Here is an 18,868-nt window from a genome sequence, read left to right as displayed (position 1 = left end):
AGATCATATGTTAGGACACAAAACATTTTAATCTTTAAGAAGATTAAAATCATATCAAGCATCTTCTATCACAATGGTATACAACTAAACATCAATTACAAGAAGGAAACTGAAAATCACACAAACACAGAGGCTAAATAACATGCTAGCAAGCCATAAATGGGTTAACAAGATCAACAAAGAAATCATGATACCTTGAAACAAATGAAAATGAAAAAATAATGACACAAAAATCTGTGAGACATGGCCAAAACAGCCCTAAAAGGGAAATTCATAGTAATACAGAAAAAGAAAACTTTAAGAAACAAAAAAAATCTCAAATAAACAATCTAACTTTACAACTAAAAACAAAACTGGAAAAACAAACAATAAACAAAGTCCAAAGTGAGTAAAAGAAGGAAAATAAAAATCAAAGCAGAATTAAACAAAATAGAGTTTTAAAATCAATAAAAAAGATCAAGGAAACCAAGCACTGGTTCTCTGAAAAAATAAACAAAACTGATATTTAACAAGACTTATAAAGAGAAGAAAAAAACAGAGGACCCAAATAAATAAAACCAGAAATAAAAAAGTAGCAGGAACAACTGACATCACAGAAAACTAAGGATTATAAAAGAATACTATGAACAATTATATGCCAACAAATTGGACAAACTTCAAGAAATGGGTAAGTTCCTAGAAACATACAAACTTCCAAAACTGAATCAAGAAGAAACAGAAAATGTGAACAGATAACAACTAACAAAATAAAATAAAATCAATAATCAAAAACCTCCCAACAAAAAAGTCCTTGACCAGATGGCTTCACAGATACATTTTACCAAACAGTCAAGAAAAAACTTAACAGCTACTATTCTTCAACCTGTTCCAAAAAAAAATGAGGAGAAGGGCAGGCTCCTAAGTTCATTTTATAAAGCTGAAGTTATCCTAATTTCAAAGCCAGACAAAGATATTACAAGAAAATAAAATGATATGCCAATATTCCAATGAACAAAGATGCAAAATACCTCAACAATGTATTAGAAAACTTTATTCAGCAATACATTAAAAATATCATACACATGATAAAGTGGGATTTATTCCTGGGAAGTAAAGTAAAACTGTCATTATTTGAAGATGGTATGATACTATATAGAGAGAAGCCTAAAGAGTCTACCAAAAAACTATTAGAACTGATAAATGAATTCAGTAAAATTGTAGGACACAAATCAATATTTAAAAATTGGTTGCATTTTTATACACCAATAATGAACTATCAGAAAGAGAAATTGATAAAACAATCCCATTTACGATTCCATCAAAGAAATAAAATGTATAGGAATAAATTTAAGAATGTAAAAGACCTGTACTAGGAAAATTGTAAGACACTCAAAACAGAAATTGAAGAAGATACAAATAAATGGAAGTATATACAGTGTTCATGGACAGAAAGAATTAGCATTGTTAAAATGCCTATACTACCCAAAGCAATCCCTAACAAAATACCAATGGGCCTTGGCCGGTTTGGCTCAGCAATTAGAGCATCAGCCCTCAGACCAAGGGGATCACGGGTTTGATTTCTGGTCAAGGGCACATACCTGGGTTGCAGGTTCAATCCATGGACTGATCTGGGTCATGCAGGAGGTAGCAAATCAATGTGTTTCTCTTACATCAGTTTCTCTCTCTCTCTCTCTCTTTCTCTACCTCCCTCCCACCCACCTTCCACCCCCCGCTCCCTTCTACTTTATCTAAAAATTAATAGGAAAATATCCTCAGGTGAGGGTTAACAACAACAACAAAAATACCAATGGCATTTTCCCCATAAACAGAACAAATAATGCTAAAATGTATATGGTACCACAAAACACCCCAGAGCCAAAGCAATCTTGAGAAAGAAAAAACAAAATTGAAGGTATCACGGTATCTGATATCAAACTATACTACAAGACTATATTTATTAAGATAGCATAGCACTGGCATAAAAACAGATACACAGATCAATTGAACAGAATAGAGAACCCAGAAATAAACCCACATCAATATGGTCAACTAGCCCTGGCTGGTTTGGCTCAGCGGTTAGAGCGTCGGCCTGCGGTCTGGAGAGACCCGGGTTCAGTTCCCACTAAGGGCACGTACCTCAGTTGCAGTTTCTCCTCGGACCTGGTTGGGTCCTGTGGGTGGCAACCACTTGATGTGTCCCTTTCACGTCGATGTTTCTCTCTCTCTCTCTCTCTCCTTCCCACTCTATCTGAACAAAATATCAAAAAATGTCCTCGGGCAAGGATAAAAAATATATATATATATATGGTCAACTAACCCATGACAAAGGAGAAAAGAATACACAAGGGGTTAAAGACATTCTCTTTAATAAACGGTGCCCAAGAAACTAGACAGATACATGCAAGAAAATGAAACTAGACTACTTTCTTACATCACACATAAGAATAATCTCAAAATGGATTAAAGACTTAAATGTAAGACCCAAAACTATAAAAGCAATTCCTAGAACTGCTCTTAGGAATTTTGCATCTTTGTTCATCAGGAATACAACATTGCTCCTAGTAATATTTTTTGGTTATTTCCCCTTGGGCAAAGGAAATAAAATAAAAAATAAACAAATGGACTACATTAAAAAAAAAAAAGTTTTTGCACAGCAAAGGAAACCATCAGTAAAATGAAAAAACAACCTACTGAATGGAAGAAGATATTCACTACTGATATAGCTGATAAGAGGTTAATATCCAAAATACATAAAATAACTCATAAAACTCAACACAAAAAAAATCCAATTAAAAAATGGGCAGAAGACCTGAATAAACAGTTCTCCAAAAAAGTACAGATGGTCAACAGACATAAGAAAAGATGCTCAATGTTACTAATCATCAGAATGGCTATCATCAACACACTGACAAAGAACAAGTGTTGGAAAGGACGTGGAGAAAAATGGAATCCCCTTGTGCACTGTTGATGGGATTGCAAAGTGTTGAAACAACTATGGAAAAACATGGATGTTCCTTAAAACATTATAAACAGAATTACCATATGACTCAGCAATTCCACTTCATGTATTTACCTGAAGAAATCCAAAATACTAAGTAAAAAAGATATATGCTTCCCTATGTTCACTGCAGCATTATTTAAAATAGTCAAGATATGGAAGTGAAGTAAGTATCCATCGATACGTGAATATATAAAGAAATTGTGGTGTGTATATATATATACACAATGGAATATTACTGGCCATAAAAAAAAATTAAATCTTAGGATTTGCAACAACATAAATGAAAATGAAATATTCATTATGCAAATGAAATGTCAGACAGAGAAAAGACAAATAGCATAGGATTTCACTTATATGTGGAATTTTAAAAAACTAAATGAACAAACAAAACAGAAACAGAGAACAAACTAATGGTTGCCGGATGGGAGTGGGTTTGGGGGCTGGGTGAAAAAGGTAAAGGGAGCCCTGGCCAGGTGGTTCAGTTGGTTGGAGCATTGTTCCACATGCCAAAAAGGTTTCGGGTTCAATTCCTGATCAGGGTATATACCCTAGGTTTGGGGTTTGATTCCCAGTCAGGGTACATAGGGGAGGCAACCAATCAATGTCTCTCATATTGATGCCCCCACACACACACCCGCCATCCATTATTCTCTGTCAAAAATCAACAAAACATATCCTCAGGTAAGGATTTTTTTAAAAGGTGAAGGGATTAAGAAGTACAAATTGGCCCTGGCCGGCTTGGCTCAGTGGTTACAGTGTGGGCCCATGGTTTGATTCCAGTCAAGGGCACATACCTTGGTTCATCGCCGGCCCTGGTCAGGTCGTGCAGGAGGCAACCAGTCGATGTGGCTCTATCACATCCCTCCCTCCCACTCTATCTGATGATAAATAGAAAAGTATCCTGGAGTGAGGAATTAAAAAAAAAAAAGTACAAATAGGCTGTTGTAAAATAGTCACATGGGTGTAAAGTACAGCACAGGGAATGTAGTCAATAATACTGTAATCTCTGTGTATGTTGTCAGGTGGGTACTAGACTTACTACAGGATTACTTCATAAGTTGTATAAATGTCTAACCACTATGCTGAACATCTGAAACTAACATCACATATTGAATGTCAATGTAATTGAAAATTTTTAAATTTTTAAATGGAAAATAAATAAAACAACACAAAAACAAACTATCTAATTAAAAACAGGAACAAAAGACTTGAACAAATACTTTATGAAAGAGTACAGATGGAAGATAAGCACCTAAAAGATGTTTTCAACACCATCAGTTGTTGAGATTCAAACTCACAATGAGATACCACTACATACCCAACAGAATGGCTAAACTTCAAAAGACTGACCATACCAAGTGTTGGTAAGGATCTGAGAACCTGGAATTCTCATACCCTGCTGAAGAGAATGTAAAATATCCCAGTCACTTTGGAAAACCATTTGACAGTTTCTTAAAAAGTTAAACATACACTTATCCAGTGGATCCAGTAATTCTACTCCTAGGTATTTAAGCAAAATAAGTAAAAGCATTTGCCCACATAAAAACTTATACATGAATGTTCACACAGCTTTATTTGTAAACCCAAAATAGCCCAAATATCCATCAACAGGTGAATGAATAAATCAACTGTACTATTCATGGAATGACTTATACATGAAATAACATGGATAAATCTCAAGATAATTATGCTGAATAAAAACCAGACCCACCCCCAAAAAATATATATACTGTATGATTCCATTTATATTACTACAATATTGTAATTTATAAAAAGAAATATATACGTGGTCTTCATCCGTGTTTTTTTTTTTAATCCTCACCCGAGGACATTTTTCCATTTTTTGTTCAGATAGAGTGGGAGGGAGAGAGAGGAAGAGAGAGAGAGAGAAACATCAATGTGAAGGGACGCATCGAGGGGCTGCCACCCGCACAACCAATCACGGCCGGGGACAAACTGCAACCGAGGTACATGCCCTTAGCGGGAACCGAACCCGGGTCTCTCTGTACCACAGGCCAACGCTCCAACCGCTGAGCCAAACCAGCCAGGGCTCTTCATCCCTGTTTTTGACAGAGCTCCTAAATCCCTTAGAATGTCTTGTTCCAAACCTGGAATTGTGATTAAGAGCCATAACTTTAATATTCATAACAATCCCCTTTCTACCCCACCTAAGTATATTAATCAGGGATGAGGGCTAGTGTCAGGGAACCAGCCATGTGATTAGAGGATTGGACCATCCAGTCCCCGCCCCCCACCTCAAGAGAGGGGAGAAGCCCTGGAGATTTAGTTTAATCACCAATGGCCAATGATTTAATCAATCAAGCCTATGTAAAGAAGTCTCCATAAAAACTAAAAAGGATGGGTTCTGAGAACTTCCAGGTTGGCAAACCAGAATACATCCTTGTACCCAAACTCCACGAAGACAGAAGCTCCGTGTTATACTTTGTCCTATATACTCTTCATCCGACTGCTCATTTAACACCCGTTGGAATAAACCTGTAATCTTAGTAAGTAAACTGGTTTCCTGAGTTCTGCGAGCCACACAAGCTAATTAAACCACTGTAGGGTGTCATGGGAACCTCTCAATTAAAGTTGAGTGCAGCAGGGGGCAGTCTTATGGGACAGAAGCCCTACCTGCGGGATTTCAGAACTGAGGGAACTGCAGAGCGTCCAGCTGGTGCTGCCAAACTGCTTGAGGTGTAGAGATCCTACACATCTAGTATCAGAAGTGAGGCAGTGCTGCCGAAGTATTGAGAGTACAGGAGCCACACAAGGGAGTGTTTCTCCTATAGTAACACTCTGGCAGGCGCAGACTCGTCTGTAGTGACAGAGAGTACATCCACAGCTGCGGGCAGGTGGGGAAGAGATACGGGGGAGGCATGACAAAGGGCCACGAGGAAACCTGTGGGTAATGGTATGTCACTATTTTGTCAGAACTTAGACCGTACATTTTAAATAGTGAGAATGTATGTATGTCAATTATGCCTCAATAAAGCTGTCTTAAAAAAAGATCCGTGGAGGTGGGTAAGAGATAAAAGCTGAAGATAAATCAGGAGATCACTGAACTGAACCTTTATTTAATATTTGGATTCTAACATGATGGTCAAATAGAAATAACTTAATTGTTAGCCACTAAATATCACAATAGAAGAAACCGATATAAAAAAAATTAGCAACTATACAGGCACAGCTAAAAAAGAATATTTACAGAAGACTACAGTTAAGGGCATTATAAAAACAGCAAGCAAAAATGCTAACTCACATCCTAAAAAAGGTTTTCCTGCTATAGAATTCCCTCATCTGAAAGAAATTTGTCCCCACCAACCAAATCGAAGAGGGTACCACTTCAAACAGTCTCAACATAGCCATCTCTTCTTCAAGTGGCTGGCACCTAGCACAGCAGACAAACAAGCCCACAGGGGTGTGGACAGAGCAACAAGTAGAAGCTCCAAGTCCTTCAAGAGCTAGCCCTGGAGAGGTCATTTAATCCCACTAAACCCAAGTCCTATTTCAAATATGTAAGCAATAATATCTGTCTACTTACCTCAAAGTACGGTGATGAAATGATACACTTGAAAGTCATAATGTGGAACACAAACACTAGACATCATTCCTATGAAAAAAGTCAATACTTGACAAAAAATCTAACTACCTCCCTTTCGCTTTAGATAAGATGAAGCCAGTGTCAAACCCCAAATCAGCCTGAAATCACGCTATGAAAAGCTCATAAGCTGTTACTACATTATTATTTATAATTTATAATCTAAATATTTATTAAATTAATGCCCTTTTAAATAAAACAAAAAGTGGTAGCTCCTTAGCTAAACAATGTACAATAAACATATTACTTACAAACATTTACAAACACAACCTTAAAAGTAAGCTAACTGCATATTTTAATAATATAGAATACATCAATAAACACTCAGAAGCTAAAACCTCAACAGTATTTTAACACTTAATAAGGAGCTATGATTTTTCTGAAAAACACTGATATCAAAGAACTTAAAAAATTCAAAAAGAATTTGTAGGTACTCAGAATGTACCTGTTTTGACCTATGACCTAAAGGTTTCATTCTAAAAAATCTCTAGTTTTTGTTTCTAATTATCTAGTTAACCATAAATTAAAAGTCTTTTAAAAAACTAATCATTTTTTCTTTGTTAAGAAAGATATAGGACATATTTTTTCTATCTTACTCTTTTGCATCAATTATTTGAGAATGACATTCACCAAAAAAATTAGCAAGGAAAATCCAAAATGCATTAAGAATAAATTTAAATTCCTAGATTAAACAATAAATTATAGGATACAAAATTAAATTATTGGTCCAGTGTGTAAAGAAACCACTGTTACTGTGCCCTGAAATATCAAGCCAAACCACATGAAATTACCACTTTTGTTGATCAAAAATATCTAAATTTTGTTAATTTCATATGAATGAACAAACCAAAATAAGATAAAATCAAGCTAGCAGTAAAGCTGTGGAATCTGCCAATTGTTCTCTAGCATACATGCTCTTAAACTTAAGTTCTTGTGTTTTTAGAAAGCTTCCTAAAAAGCATACTGATGGCAATGTTTTTGACAACTAGAAAATGTGTTCCTGAAAGTTAAGGTAAATTAAATGATTATTTTAGTTAACTATTCCCAATTGTTTGAGCCATGAAAGCAGGAAGAGGAACAGTAGAGAGTAAAATATCTCAAATTTTCAACTTATGTTCTTGACCGCAAATTGTCAAGTCTGGCATCCTATCAGTTCCATTCTTCTGAACATATTCCAGCAATAAATCATCATCACTATCAAAGAGGATCAGTCAGGGTTTCTAGGCAACTTTATAAAAAATCACCAAACAAACAAAATCATAAAGTTAATATTGGCACACTGGTTAAAGATAAATGAGAACATTTTACATACATAAGCAATTTATATACATGATGTCATTTACATCCCACTACAATTTACAGGTTGGTATTTTCCCCCACTTAACGGATAAAGAAATCAGGGATCAAAAAGTAATTTATCCAAAATGACATGATTAGTAAGGGTAAGAACCTAAATTCAAAACCAGTTCATTCAGGTGTCAGTCTTTGGGTTTTGTTTTGTTTTGTTATTCTTTTACTGAGATATAATTGACATATTAGTTTCAGGTGTACAACATAGTAATTCAATATTTGTATATAAAGTTGATCCTTGAACAACTCAGGAGTAGGGGCGGCAAGTACACCCCCACCTCCACCCGGTAGTCAAAAATCCACATATAACTGAACTTGGCTCTCTGCAGACCTGGATTCCCAACTTCAGATGGAAAATACATTTGCCACTTGAATGTGTGTTTCTATGTATAAGTAGACCTATCTGCACAGATCAAACCCACATTGTTCAAGGGTCAACTCTATTGTAAAATGATAACCACAATAAGTCTATATAACATCCAACACCACATATAGTTATAAAGAAATTTTTTCTAGTCATGAGGGTTTTAAGATCTACTCTCCTAGTGACGTTTAAAAATTCAATACAGTATTATTAACAGTACTAACCATGCTGTACATTATATCCCCAGGACTTAATTATTTTATAACTGCACTTTTAAGTTCTGACCACCTTTACCCATTTCTCTCATGCCTTACCCATCACCTCTGTCAACCACTAATCTGTTGTCTGTATCTACTAACTTGGATTTTGTTGTTGTTATTGTTTTTATTTTTTATTTATTTATTTTATTTTATGAATTTTTATTTATTTTTTTGTTACAGATATTTTACCTTTTTACCCCATTGGCACCTCCCACCCCACCTCCCCTCCACCCTGTCCCCGGCTTAGTTGTCCATGTCCATTGGTCATGCATACATGCATATAAGTTCTGTGGTTTATCTCTTCCCACCCCCCCACCCCCCATCCCCTCTTCTGAGGGATGTCAGTCTGTGCCCTACTTCCATGTGTCTGGGTCTACTGTATTCCTCAGACTGTTATGTTCATTATATTCCGTATATAAGTGAGATCATGTGGTATTTGTCTTTTTCTGCTTGGCTTCTTTCACTTAGGATAATACTTTCCAGGTCCCTCCATGTCGTCTCAAAGGATAAGAGATCTTTCTTTCTTACCGCTGCATAGTACTCCATGGTGTATATGTACCACTGCTTTTTTATCCATTCGTCTACTGGTGGACACTTGGGCTGTTTCCAGATCTTAGCTATTGTAAATAGTGCTGCTATGAACATGGGGGTACATATATTCTTCCTGATTGGTGTTTCAGGCTTCTTAGGGTATATTCCCAGCAGTGGGATCACTGGGTCAAATGGAAGTTCAATTTTTAATTTTTTGAGGTAGCACCATATTGTTTTCCATAGCGGCTGCACCAGTCTGCATTCCCACCAGCAGTGTATTAGAGTCCCCTTTTCTCCACACCCTCGCCAACACTTGTTGTTTGATGATTTGTTGATGGCGGCCATTCTGACAGGTGTGAGGTGATACCTCATTGTTGTTTTAATTTGCATCTCTCTGATGATTAGTGATGTTGAGCATTTCTTCATATGTCTCTTGGCCATTTGAATGTCCTGTTTGGAGAGGTGTCTATTTAGTTCCTCTGCCCATTTTTTAATTGGATTCTTTGTCTTCCTTTTGTGGAGTTGTATGAGCACTCTATATATATTGGAAATTAACCCCTTATCTGATGTATCATTGGCAATGATGTTCTCCCATACAGTGGGTTGCCTTTCCATTTTGATGATTGTTTCTTTAGCTGTGCAGAAGATTTTAGTTTGATGTAGTCCCATGTGTTCATTTTCTCCTTTATTTCTGTTGCCTTAGGTGATGTATCAGTGAAAATTCTGCTCCGTATGATGTCCGAAATTTTGTTGCCTACATTTTCTTCTAGAATTTTTATGGATTCACGGGTCACATTTAAGTCTTTTATCCATTTTGAGTTTATTTTTGTGTATGGTGTAAGCTGATGGTCTAGTTTCATTTTTTTGCATGTAGCTGTCCAATTTTCCCAACACCATTTATTAAAGAGGCTGTCTTTACTCCACTGTATGCTCTTGCCACCTTTGTCAAATATTAATTGAGCGTATTGCCTTGGGTCCATTTCTGGGCTTTCAGTTCTGTTCCACTGGTCTATAAGCCTGTTCTTGTGCCAGTACCAGGCTGTTTTGGTTTGTTATTGTTTTTAAATTGCACATTTACATGAGATTAATCAGTATTTATTTTTCTGTCTGACTTATTTCACTTAGCATAATGACCTCAAGGTCCATCCATATTGCCCCAAATGGCAAGATTTCATTCTTTTTTATGGCTAAATAATATTCCATCTTCTTTATCCATTCATTCATCAATGAGCACTTAGGTTGCTTTCATATATTGGATACTGAAAATACATTGCAATGAATATGAGAATGCAAATATCTTTTCAAATCTGTTTTCATTTTCTTTGGATAAATACCCAGAAGTGGAATTGCTGGGTCATACAGTAGTGCTAATTTTAATTTTCTGAGAAACGCCAATACTGCTTTCCATAGTTGCTGCATCATTTTGCATTCCACCAAGAGTGCACAAGGGTTTCCTTTTCTCCACAACCTCGCCAACACTTGCTAATTTTTGTCTTTTTGATAACAGCCATTTAAAAAATTAGTTTAATATTTTTTCTTTATTGCTTTTAGAGAGAGGGGAGAGGAAAGAGAGAAACATTGATGAGAGAGAGCATCAACTGGCTGCCTCCTGCATGGCCCCCACTGGGGATCAGGCCCACAACCTGGGCATGTATCCTGACCAGGAATCGAACCAGTGACCTCGTGATGCATAGGTCAACACTCAATCACTGAGCCACACCGGCCAGGCTCTTTGTTTGTTTTTCAGGAGTGCTTTGGCTATTTGGAGTCTCTTGTGGTTTCATACCTATTTTAAGATTATTTTGTTTTATTTCTGTGAAAAATGCTATTGGAATAATTCTACCAATCCAACTAAAACCAGTTCTCGCAGATGCCATCTTTTTCTTTTCTTTTTAATACTCATCTGAGAATATGTTTATTGATTTTATTGATTTTAGAGAAAGACAACAATGTGAGAGAGAAACATTGATCGGTTGCCTCCTGTACACACCCCCAACCAGGGATCGAACCTGTAACCTAGTTACCTGCCCTGACCAAAATGAACCTGCAACCTTTTGGTGTACCGGATGATGCTCCAACCAACTGAGCCACCGGGCCAGGAGATGCAAGTCTTTTAATGTTTCTCCAACAAATATCCTCCATCAGTGTCACCAGATGAGTATCCTTTGTCTGTCAGATGCTTTGAGTATTATTTTTAAAGTTTTCAGCAGTTCGTCAAGATTCAATCCTCCAAAAGGTACAAACTTCCAGTTACAAAATAAATAAGTACTAGAGATATAATGTGCAATACAACTATAGCTATCACTGCTGTATAATATATAGGAAAGTTGTTAAGAGAGTAAATCCTAAGAGCTCACATCTCATATCTATATGAGAAATGGATGCTAGCTGAAACTATTATGATAATCATTTCACAATATATGTAAATCAAACCATCATGTTCTACACCTTAAACTTACACAGTGATGTCTATCAATTATTTCTCAATAAAACTGGGAGATTATTATCCTTTTACAAATGATGGGAATGAGGATCAAGAATTTAAGTGAGTGTTGCTCAAAAGCTTAAGACTTTTTTTTAACAGTCTGAACCTCAGTTTTTTTTTTTAGTTTTGTTTTTTTTTTTCAAATCGTTATTGTTGGATGTAAAATGTATTACAGATGTTCCACATTTTTCCCCCATTGACCCCCTCCTCTCCACTCCCGCCCCCCTTCCACCTTTTCCCACACTATTGTCTGTGTCCATTGGTTATGCATATAAGTTCTTTGGTTTATTTCTTCCCACCCCCCCCAACCCCTTTCCCTTTGAAGTTTGTCAGTCTAGCAATGAATTTGTACTTCTTAATCCCTTCACCTTTTTCACCCATTCCCCCAAACCTGCTCCCAACTGGCAACCAACAAAATGTTCTCTGTATCTATGAAAATGTTTCTGTTCTTCCTGTTCATTTTGTTTGTAGATTCCATTGTTCATAGATATGTATTCATTGCCATTTGGTTTGTTCATACATTTTATCTTTTTCTTCAAAAAGACCCTTCATCATTTCATATAATAACGGTTTGGTAGTGATGAACTCCTTTAACTTTTTCTTGTCTGGGAAAGTTTTTATATGTCCATCAATTCTAAATGATAGCTTTGCAGGATAGAGTAATTTTGGTTGTAGGTTCTTGGTTTTCATCACTCTGAATATTTCTTGCCACTCCCTTCTTGCCTGCAAAGTTTCTTTTGAGAAATCAGCTGACAGCCTTATGGGAACTCCCTTGTAGGTAACTAGCTGCCGTTCTCTTGCTGCTTTTAAGATTCTCTCTGTCTTGAACCTTTTGCATTTTGATGATGATGTGTCTTGGTGTGGGCCTCTTGGGGTTCATCTTGCTTGGGACTCTCTGTGCTTCCTGGACTTGTATGCCTGTTTCCTTCACCAAGTTAGGAAAGTTTTCTGCCATTATTGTTTCAAACAGGTTTTCGATTTCTTGTTCTCTCTCTTCTCCTTCCGGCACCCCCAATATGCGAATGTTGGCACACTTGAAGTTGTCCCAGAGGCTCCTTACACTATCCTCATTCTTTTGGATTCTTTTTTCTTTTTGCTGTTCTGATTGGGGATTTTTTGCTTCCTTATATTCCAAATCGATGGTTTGCTCCTTGGATTTACATACTCTATTATTGAAGCTGTGTAAATTATTCTTTATTTCAGTTAATCCCTCCTTTAATTCTAACTGTGTATCCATGATTTCTAACTGGTCCTTTTTTATGCTCTTGAGGCCCTCCCTAAGTTCACTGAGGTTCTCACTAAGTTCATTGAGCATCCTTATAAGCGGTATTTTGAACTCAGTATCTGTTAGGTTGCTTATCTCCCTTTCGCTTAGTTCTTTTATTGGGGTTTTGTTCTGTTCTTTCATTTGGGACCTGTTTCTTTGTATCCTCATTTTGGCTGCCTCCCTGTGTTTGTTTCAGTGTATTACTTAATGAGAGGTATGGGGCTCGCTGAGACCCGATGCTGCTCATTTGAAAGAATTTAGGAAAAACCTGAAGCAGGATCCAAGACCGGCCAATCCTATGGTAAAGCAAGTGGCAACAGCTTGGGTGGGCTAGAAAGTTGTGTGGGGCGGGGCGGGGCGGGGCCTCAGGGAGTCAGCAGGGCGGGGCTACCAGTGTGAGCCAGGTTGCTGGAATCCCAGATATGGCTTCTGTCTGCCGCCCCGGGAAGGGCTCACCAAAGGAATAAAGACCTCTGACAGCACGTTTGTCCCCGAGGAAGCCCCCTCTCCAGCCCTCGTTCCAGTGCCAAACAGCTCAGTTCTTCCCTGTGTGTCTCTGGCGCCCCTCGAGCTGCCTCCCCTCCAAGCTTAGAGGGAGAGAGTCCGATAAGTCCGTGCGCGGGCCCTTTAAGGAGCTGCCTGGGGCTCCAGCCTCCTCAGCTTCCCTGAGCCTCAGTTCCCGCTGGTTTTTCCAGCCAGAAGTTATGGGGACTTCTGTTCCTGGCACTGGAACCCTGAACGGGGCACCTGGTGTGGGACGGGGACCCCTCAGTCCTCAGGAAGGAACTTCCCAGGCACGGGAGCGTCCTGATTTTTATCCGCCACGCTTGGGTGTGGGACCAGCCCGTCGCGCCGCCCCCCCTCGCACCGCCGCTTCTCCTACCGGTCTGGATGTAGCTGCCTTTTTTTTTTAATTCCGTAGTTGTACGACTTCCATTCAGCTTGATTTCAGGCGGTTTTGAATGATGGTTGTTCTGTAGATTAGTTGTAACTTTGATGTGGTTGTGGGAGGACGCGATACCGCGTTTACCTACGCCGCCATCTTGACCGGAAGTTCTGAACCTCAGTTTTTCTATTAACTGCTAAACTTACACTCCCTCTACTATACCATTCCGCCATACCAAGTATGCAGCACCAACTGATATGACCACTAATATGTAAATAAAGTGGAAATGCATAGTTATTAAATTATATATTTGTATAAATTAGTAAGCATTCTACTTATACTGAAAAACTATTTTATTGCAAGAGACTTGGAAATGATTCCAGTAAAACCATCTTACTGGATGGACACTGTCTTATCAAATAACTATGCCAGGCAACTGGGAAATCGAGATTTCCTCAGTTCTACACTGCATAAAATAAGCATTTGGAAATTATTTAGCAGAAATCAATAAGCATAAAATATGGCTTATATTATTATATAAAACTTGATGTATTCTAAGATACAGACAGCAAGCAAACAAAACAGAACTAATCCAAAGCCAAATGATAGTTGTAATAGATGTAACAAATAATTCTGTTTGCTCTTTTAGGATTTAAGAGGTTATCTTAATGCTGTTTCAAATAGCTTTTTTCTTTATATTGAAAAGAGATATTTAATGGAGTTTAAATGTGTAACTTTTAAGTACTACACACAGCTTTTGTATATGTTAGCAGAAATAAAATGATGAAATAAAACTCTCCCAACAGATTATGCTGACTTTTAACTTTAAAGAAAACAGTTACTTAGCGGGGCCAAATGGCTCAGTGGTTGAGTGGTGACCCATGCACCAAGAGGTCGCCAAATCGATTCCTGGTCAGGGCAATGCCCAGGTTGTGGGCCCAATACCCACGGGGGGCATGCAGGAGGCGGCCAGTCGATGTTCTCTCTCATCAATGCTCCTATCTCTCTCTCCCTCTCCCTTCCTTCCTCTCTCTAAAATCAATAAAGAAAAACAAATAAATAGAAAGAAAAAAAGAAAGAAAGAAAGAAAGAAAGAAAGAAAGAAAGAAAGAAAGAAAGAAAGAAAGAAAGAGAAAGAAAAAAAAAGAAAGAAAACAGTTACATAAACCACAAATGACGGCCCAGCCTGTGTGGTTCTCCATTTCTCTCTTTCTAAAAAATCAATACAGAAAAAAAATTTTTTGCCCTGGCCGGTTTGGCTCAGTGGTTAGAGCATCGGCCTGCGGTCCAGAGAGACCCGGATTCATTGTCCGCTAAGGGCATGTACCTCGGTTGTGGTTTGTCCCCGGCCCTGGTTCAGTCATGCAGGAGGCAGCCACTTGATGTGTTTCTTTCACATCCATGCTTTTCTCTCTCTTCCTCCTGCTCTACCTGAACAAAAAATGGAAAAATGTCCTTGGGTAAGGATAAAAAACAAAAATTAAACCACATATGACATAAATGTTGCCAGGGTTTTTATAATTTTCTGATCATAACCACAAAAAAACAAAATATAGTAGACGCTGTCTACTGGCATGTAGTATCTAGTCCCATCTCCTCTATCCTCTCTCCTGTATCAGAGGCCAGAATGCTAGAATCTACATTTCTAAGGTCCTTTGCTCTGGGAATTCCAAATTTGATTTTTCTTCTTTCCTTATCTATATGCCTTTCATTTACTTTTCTTGCTTTCCTGCACTGACTAGGACAATTCTGAATAGAAATTGTGGGTGACCATCCCTCCCTATTCCTAATGTTAGGCAAAATCATTTAGTCTTTCACCAGTAACTATAATATTAGCTAAAATATTTTCATAAATATCTTTTATTAAGTTGAGAAAGTTCCAGCTCCCTTCTAATCCTATTTTTCTGAGCTTTTATCATGAATGAATGATAAATATTGTTAAATGTTTTTTTCTACATCTATTGAGATGATCATACAAATTTTGAAAATTCAATTGTTTAGTTGTTGATATTATAAATTATATTGCTGATCTTCAAATGAGAAACCGATTCTGCATTGCTGTAATAAATGGTACTTTAGTATGATGTATTACCCTTTTTACATAAACTCTATTCAACTTGCAAATATTTTGTTAAGAAATATCTTTGTTTTTTATGCCAGAGTAACTAATGTTGGCCACATAAAATAAATTAACTGCTCCCTTCCTCCTGTTTTCCTAAGAGTTTGTATGTAATTCGTATTATTTCTTTATTAGGTTCACAGAATTCGCTGCAGTCCATCTAGAGTCGGAACTTCCTTTTGGAGAGGGTTTTTAATTACAAGTTCAATTTCTTGAGTAAGGTTGTAACTGTGTCTTTGATGGAATTTGTCCATATATCTAAGTTATAATATTCCCTTCCCTTCCCTTCAGTATTTGTAGGGTCTATACTGAGTCTCTCTTTTCTGATATCAAAAATTTCTGCCCTCTCTCTCTTTTCATTTTCCTAGTTAGTGTGATTATAGTTTATCAATTTTATGGATCTCATCAAAGAACCAGCTTTGATTTCACTGATTTTTTTTTCTATAATTTCCCGTTTTGCATTTCTTTTCTAATTTTTTTTTTTTTTTAATTCTCACCCGAGGACATTTTTCCAGTGCTTTGTAGATAAAGTGTAAGGGAGAGAAAGAGAGAAACATTGATGTGAGAGAGACACATTGATTGGCCATCTTCGACACGACCCCCACCGTGGCTGGAAATCAAACCTGTAACCCAGGCACGTGCCCCTGACCCTTCGGTCCTCAGGCCTACATTCCAACCACTGAGCCAAACCGGCCAGGGCTCCTGTTTTCTATTTCAATCATTTCTGCTTTTTATTCTTTTCTTCCTTTGCTTGTCCTGGGTTTGGTTAGCATGTTGTGTTCTAATTTCTTAAGGTGAAAGTTTAAATTATTCTTTCAAAACTTCTGTTTTCTACTATAAGCCTTTAACACTGTAAATTTCCCCTTGAAGTATATCCCATGAATTCTGATATATTGTTGTTTCATTTTCATTCAATTCAAAATATTTTCTAATTTCCCTGGAGACTTCCTCTTTGACCCATGAGATTTTCAGAAAGTTATATTTAATTTCAAAATATCTGGAGATTTCCTGGTTATCTGATACTGATTTCTTTCTAAATTCCACTATAGTTAAAGAATAAGGACATATTCCTGAAAAATTATTTGTTATCTGCAAAGTAAAAGTATGGGAAGTAAATTCACTTTTCCAACAGTAAATTAATGTAATGATATTTCCAAGGTCAAGGTGAGATAAGATTAGAGATCAAATCTTCCAGCATTTTTTCCTCTAAGGATATTAAAAGCAGTATGTTCTCTCTCAAAACCCTTCCTAAAAAGGAAAAAAAGCACAATTCCACGTACATCACATCTCATTTGGTTTTTACAATTCTATAAAACATGCAAGACAGATGATGGCGTTTTATACATGAGGGAAGTGAGGCTCAAGAAACTCCTTGTCTTATTAGTCTGCTATGTCTCATTATTCTTGAATTATCCCTCAAAGATAGAGCAAGGTAGATCAATTTAAATCCTTAAATAATTTAAAACCTCCTATTAGCCACTGTTGGAATCACCACCACTTCAGTTCAGAGTAAGTTACAGTAAAAACTGACTAGGCTTAAGTTTTATCATCTTGACTTCTCATACCCATTCATTATTAACAAGGTTCAGATTATAAAGAACTGGTTAAACCTCAGGAAATAAAAAGTAAATAGGCAGAATATATAGGGAGAAAAATGAGACCCCAGTTTAATAAACTATGTAGCCATATTGTTGTTCATGTAGACATTAATATGAAATGAATATATCAAATTTTCTCTCAAATTCTTACTGTTGATTAGGATCTAAAACTAAAATATCATCTCAATATTTATATATTAAAACATTAATATTTAATATTTTGAAATATTAAAATATTTATCCTATTTTATTCCAAATTAAATTTTTACACTCTAACGTTATAGAAAGTAAACGGCTTTAAGGGTCAGGGGCCACTCTCACCATGTATGTGCTGACTCGCGGCTGCAGAAACGCCCTCAGGAAGCATCACCACTTTGGCTCAGGTATCAGTAGCAACAGCGATCAAAATTAAAACTAAAAAGAAAAAAAAAATTAAATACTGGCAAACAAAATGCATTCAATTCTTCAAGAAAGTCTTAAATTCAAATTTCACATTCAACAATTTCATCAAGAGAGCACTAATCCTGGAAGTAGTTCTTTTTACATTAAAAGCAAGGAGCTAATAAAGTATGTGAGTTTCTGTATTATTCCACTCCCTATCCTAGAGTAAGCTCTAAAATTAACTTCAAGGAATCATAGTAAATAGTAGCCAAAGAGCAGGAAAACAAAATGCCAAGTATATAGTAAGTTTATTCAACTGAAATGACTAATTCATCTACCCAACAACCACCTGCACATTTTAGGCTTTGTTATTGCCCACAGTGAATTGAATACTGATCCAAGAACTCTATCAGACATGAGCATTTGTATTAATTTCACACAAAAATATTTAAACTCAATAAAAATCTTAGTAGTCACTATGTACATATTTTAATAGTATATAGTATGGGCATAAAACAGTAACAAAGACTGAATACCTGCTGGATTGACCCTATAAAGTGCTCCCAAGATAGCTGACATTAACAGCAAACCTGCAGAGCACTCTGACATTGTTCACCATGTGCTAGAGCTGTGAGGCAGAGCTACCTTTTAAAGGATACATACAAGAAAAAGTCAGTGACTAAGCATTTAGTCATTCAGCAAAACTTCACCAAGTGCTTGTATAGATCAGTCCCCTTTAAACACTGCCAACACAAGAACAAACAAGGGCATGTGTGCTCAGGAAAGAACTCAGAGTCTCATGAATGTGACTGTAATATAAGGTAGACACTCCAAAGCAAGAACACTGCACCAGAAGTGGGGTGGGGTGGGGTATATCAAACAGCTCAGGGAAGTCTAGAGAGATGGGAGGAGTCAGTCTCCGGAACGGCCAGGCAGGCAGAGGAAGGGCGAAGTGAGCAGTTTCCACAGTGAAGAAAAGCAGCTTTCAGTCTACCAGAGAGAACTATAATCCACGAATTATACGCAGGCCTTTAGACAACGAGTCA

General features: G+C 37.1%; 1 protein-coding gene across 2 annotated transcripts in view; it reads right to left on the bottom strand.

Annotated features, from left to right (window-relative positions):
* WASF3 (WASP family member 3) overlaps nt 1–17,844 on the bottom strand; it is an 89,876-nt gene extending 72,032 nt beyond the window's left edge. For both annotated transcript variants that reach the window (XM_036252969.1, XM_036252970.1), the window contains exon 1: nt 17,763–17,844. The gene's annotated coding sequence lies outside the window, so the exon portion shown is untranslated. The remainder of the gene's footprint in view (nt 1–17,762) is intronic.
* Nucleotides 17,845–18,868: the final 1,024 nt, after the last annotated feature.

This window comes from Molossus molossus, unplaced genomic scaffold (assembly GCF_014108415.1).
Source record: "Molossus molossus isolate mMolMol1 unplaced genomic scaffold, mMolMol1.p scaffold_m16_p_10, whole genome shotgun sequence".
Classification (NCBI taxonomy): Eukaryota; Metazoa; Chordata; class Mammalia; order Chiroptera; family Molossidae; genus Molossus; species Molossus molossus.
This window is presented reverse-complemented; position numbering and strand designations above follow the sequence as displayed.